This window comes from Tamandua tetradactyla, chromosome 3, assembly GCF_023851605.1.
Source record: "Tamandua tetradactyla isolate mTamTet1 chromosome 3, mTamTet1.pri, whole genome shotgun sequence".
NCBI classification, from domain to species: Eukaryota; Metazoa; Chordata; class Mammalia; order Pilosa; family Myrmecophagidae; genus Tamandua; species Tamandua tetradactyla.
Genome location: NC_135329.1, coordinates 71,395,962 through 71,401,272, shown reverse-complemented (window position 1 = coordinate 71,401,272; position 5,311 = coordinate 71,395,962). Strand labels below are relative to the sequence as shown.

The 5,311-nt window shown below is 37.6% G+C and overlaps 1 pseudogene; it reads left to right on the top strand.

The window, feature by feature from the left end:
- Nucleotides 1–3,208: 3,208 nt before the first annotated feature.
- Nucleotides 3,209–4,163, top strand: LOC143676141 (olfactory receptor 13C4-like; annotated as a pseudogene).
- Nucleotides 4,164–5,311: the final 1,148 nt, after the last annotated feature.

Here is a 5,311-nt window from a genome sequence, read left to right as displayed (position 1 = left end):
GCCTCTAGTTATCTCACTAAACACAAGATAAGCAGCTTAAGGTGCTGGGAGCAGAAGAAAACAAAGGCAGCCTGGGAAGGACTGATTCACGATGGGTTTGAGTTGCTGAGGGGATTCCTGCCTGGGAGGGAAAAGCTTGGAGCAGGTGTCATGGAGGAGCAGTTTAGGTGGCCTAAGTTGCATCATATTGCAGTTGTCTGGAAGGGGAACCAATGGACTCTCCAGGCCTGGTTCCAGTGGGGCTGGACCTGAGACACTGTTATGATTCCCAGTAAGTCCATGTCTTTTCACCTTTCTTCTGTTGGTATTCAGGACTGGGCTCCCTTATCCAAGGCATCCTCTGACAAATTTCTGGACCCCGATAGGGGATAACTTAGATTTATCATCCAATGTAATTGGAATGTGTGTAGAACCATTTCTAAGGAAGTAGAGTTTTCTCAGGCATGTGATTGACTCCCACAGAACTGAGCCTTCCTCCATCATAGGAAGTCAAGCAGCCTTAAGACTAAGATACTATCCTTCTACACTGTTAACTGAGTACAGACAAGTCCTGTCTTTATGAGCTTCCTTTATCTATTGGTACACACTGACACGTCTCTGTTGTTGGCATGTGATTTCTATGCAGGCTCTAATACTATCAGTTAAGCAGGTGGGCAGTGGAAAGAGCATGGGCTTTGGGTCTTACCTTTGCCCATTATCAGGCATGTAACCTCAGTCAAGCTAACTCGATTTCAAGCCTGATATCTGGCACATAGAAGCCTGCAATAAAAGCTGTTTGAATAAATGAAAATGAAGGGTTTGTAAGTACTTCAGACCTTAAGGCAAAAAATAAAAACAAAATCCCTTTGAAGTTCAATTTTGTCATCTCTAAGATGTAGATCCAATATTCCCTCATTTGTCTCTCTCATCCAAGTCAAATGGATTCTATTCTTCTATTCTTTAACCAACTTTTTTCTGTATTGAGAATCCCTGTTGGCTTTCAATTTAAGGCATTATATCCTGTAGAGAAAGTTTTTCCATCTATTATCATATGAGGAATTGAGTAAGAGAGTGGAGTAGTATGACTACTGACATTTTTTTTTTAACATGGGCAGGCACCAGGAATTGAACCAGGGTCTCTGGCATGGCAAGCGAGAATTCTACCACCCGATTGTTGACATTTATTTCCAAATCTGGGAGCCCACAAGAACCCCAAACTTGTAATCTTGGTTAACCTGAAAATAGGTGGTGATTATGGAAACTTGAATATTGATGTACCAGTCAGTATTTACTGATGATCTCATTAATCTAAATGTTTCATTTCTTTGTGTCATCTTTCTGCTCATAAAACCATATTGTATGATGTCAAGTTTGGAGCAGAGTTTGAGTCACAGGGTGTAAATACTCACCCCTGTTTGGTGCTTTCTAAAGGTAGATATCTCTTCCCCATAAAAAGAATTAGCCATTTTAGCTTGATTTTTCAAACTTTACCTACACCTCCCTTATTTATCTTCTCAGATATGCTTGTCCTAAATTTCCATAGAAACTTCCTTGTCCAAATACAAGGAAATGATAATCTGTTTACTACTAAACTTTGCTCAATCTGTTCTCCACTCTGAGATACCCCTCCTCCTCTCTTCTCTTTTACACCTGTCTAATCCTCTCCTTGCCTCACAACCTACATCAAAAAGTCTTCCTGAACACTTTCTTGATTTGTTTATTTTTCACTAAAGTCTTTCTGGGAATACATATAAGAGTCATGCAAAGTATATTCTATATCAAATTGTTCCACATGTAGCTTTCCTGTTCCCCCCAGAGATTGTGAACTTTGCCATGGCAGACATCTTATTTGCTTCTTTTCTTACACTTACTCTGCTTGGAATGGGACTGGATCCGAGGTAGGCTATCAGTAATATTCCATGTAGTAGTCTAACAAAGTTTATCTTATTCTTATAAAATTTGATTTTCAATAATATTTTTTTCTGAAAGGTACTGAACAGTGAGATGTGACCCTGATATTTGCTGTAAAACATTGTTCTTGGTAATTTTACAGGTGGTGAAGCTAATCCATACGATAAAGCAAAAGACAAACACTGAGGCCAAAAACATCTGGTTTATCTGCCTACTCATTACAGATAAGCTAAAGTCTTGCTATTCAAAGTGTGAACCCATTCCCAACAGATTCAGCGTTCCTTGGAAGCTTACAAGAAATGCATGTTCACAAATCCTGCCCCAGAATTTGCAGTTCGCCAAGATCCCTGGGTGATATTTGCATCTGAAATTTTGAAAGACTGAAATAATTGATTCACTTCATTATTCCTCCAAGGCCAATTTTCTAGATATTCTTTAGAGGGGAGACAAGGTACAATAATTTGTGGTGTTGTAACCCTAAAAAGCTCTAGAATTTGTTGGAAAAGATCTGAGCTTCATGTTCCCTTTTTCATGTTAGATATCCTTGGCTGCATTCTGTCTTTCAAATTTGAAAAATAAATGAGGATTAAAAAGAATAATTGATTTATATTATTTGGTAAAGTTAATTTAATTTGTAAAGCATAAGATGCTATGCATATGTACACACATTTAATATGATTACTCTTTTCTCAGAATTGATTTGAACAAATACATTATCAAGAATTACTCTGAAAGCGCAGAATAAAAAAAGTCAAGAGAGATTACATGCTGTTCTCCAAATATTGTTCATCATACATGCTGTGGTTTTGCCCCAAGAAACATAAAGATTAAGAATGAACTGTTTGTGCAAAAACACAATGCCTTTGAACAGACATTAAATTGTACTGTAGGTCAATTCAAATATTGAACCTCTATGTTAATTATCTAGTCTCAGTTCCAGTTCTTATTGAATTGTCTTTTGCTTTCACCATTGCCCACTCACGGGGTCTAATGAAATAAAGTCAGGTCTATAGTCTGTAACATTCCAGGGATTTTAGAAACCTCAACTCAAGACTATGTTATGGACTGCAGGAAAGGTTACTTCTGAATTTGTTTCTGATTGTATCTTGACCTCAATACATTAGCCACGGGGCATAGAAACCTCAATTTCCAAGTACCAGTGTACTTCCCAGGTATAGCTGCAAATAAACAGATGAGAGTTCCTAAGCCAACATTCTTACTATTTCACTTTGTTCTAATACTTATTCAAGACATTTGTTACATTTGTCACTTTATAGTGAAAATTTTATTGTAGGTGTTCTTTGCCTGAAGCTGAGACATGAATAGTACTAACCAGACATTTGTGAGAAAATTCATTCTTCTGGGTCGTTCTGGCCATCCAAAACTTGAGATCACATTCTTTGCTCTAATTCTTATGATGCATCTAGTGATTCTTACTGGCAATGGTGTTCTTATAATAGCAATCATCTTTGATGTTCACCTTCACAACCCCATGTACTTCCTCCTAGGAAATCTCTCTTTCCTGGATATCTGCTACACATCCTCCTCCATTCCCTCAACACTAGTGAGCTTAATCTCAAAGAAAAGAAGCACTTCCTTCTCTGAATGTGCAGTGCAGATGGTCCTTTGATTTGCCACGGAGTCAGCAGTGTGTTTCCTCCTTGGCATGATGGCTTTTGACTGCTATGTGGCCATCTGCAACCCTCTGAGGTACCCCATCATCATGAGCAAGGTGGTGTTTGTGCTGATGACTTCCATATCACAGTTCTCTGGTGGCATCACTCAGTTGTGCAAACAGATCTTGCCAGCAGTTGCTTTTCTCTGGGGATAACATTATTAATAATTTCTTATGTGAAATCTTAGCTGTCCTAAAATTAGCTTGTGCTGATACATCCCTCAACATCATCACCATGCTGGTGTCCAACATGGCCTTCTTGGTTCTTCCACTGCTGGTCATCTTATTCCCCTATATGTTTCTCCTCTATACCATCTTGAGAATGAAATCAGCCACAGGGAGACACAAAGACTTTTCCACTTGCTCTTTGCATCTAACTGTGGTGACCATAGTTTACGGTACCATTTTCTTTATGTACGCAAAACCCAAATCTCAAGACATGCTTGGAAAAAACAAGATACAAGCTTCAGAGGGACTTATTTCCGTGTTTTATGGAGTAGTGACCCCTATGCCAAATCCTATAACCTATAGTTTGAGAAATAAGGATGTAAACGCTGCTGTGAAATATTTGCTGAGTAGGAAAACTGTTAATCAATAAGACTAAAGAAAAATATGTTCACTGAGAATTGTAACTTAATCTTTCCACCAGAATATTCAAATATTAACATTTGCTTTATCCTTCCCTCTTTTTACATGCATACATACATACCACATACACTATTTGTTTGTTTTTGAACTGTTTGAGAGGGAGATACAGACATTACATATCATTATGTATTTCCTAAAATACATTTCCTAAAAACAAAGACAATCTTTTACCATATGTATTGGTTAAGGTTCTCTAGAGAAACAGAATCAACAGGAAATACTCATAAATATAAAATTTATAAAAGTGTCTCACGTAACCGTGGGAACATAGGGTCTAAAATCCATAGGGCAGGCTGTGAAGCTGACGACTCCAATGGAAGGTCAGGATGAACTCCACGGGAGAGGCTTAGCAGCTGAAGCAGGAAGAGAGCCTGTCTCTTCTGAATCCTCCTTAAAAGGCTTCCGGTGATTAGATTAAGCATCACTCATTGCAGAAGACACTCCCCTTGGCTGATTACAAATGGAATCTGCTGTGGATACAGCTGACGTGATCATGATTTAATTCTATGAAATGTCCTCATTGCAAAAGATAGGCCAGCACTTGCCCTACCAAGAAAACAGGTAACACCACTTGGCCAAATTGACACATGAACCTGACCATGACACAATACTTAAAATACTATTATCAAAATGAAGAAAAAATACTATATCTAATGTAATGGTTAGCCTATCAAATCATTGCCCACTACCTATTTTTGTTTAACTTATGAGAAAAGAATATTTACATTTTTAAATTGTTGAAATCTAAAAAGAATAATACTTTGTGTCGTAAAATTATATGTAAGCCAAAATGAAATGTCAATAAATAGTATAAACTTTTAACTTGGAAATAAATATAGACTCACAGAAATTGCAAAAAAAAAAAAAAAAAGCATAGTAGCTTCCCCCAGTGGTAGCAGATTATGTGACAAGTAGTACGATACCTGAACAGGAAATTGACATTGACTTAATACTGTTAACTGACAACAGAGCGTATTCTTTCCATGTACAAAGAACTCCCTCATGCTACCCCTTTGTATTTGCATCCTCTGCCCCTGGTAAACACTAATGTGTTTTTCAAGTCTATAGTCCAAAATAATGTTTTATTTGATTAAAGCA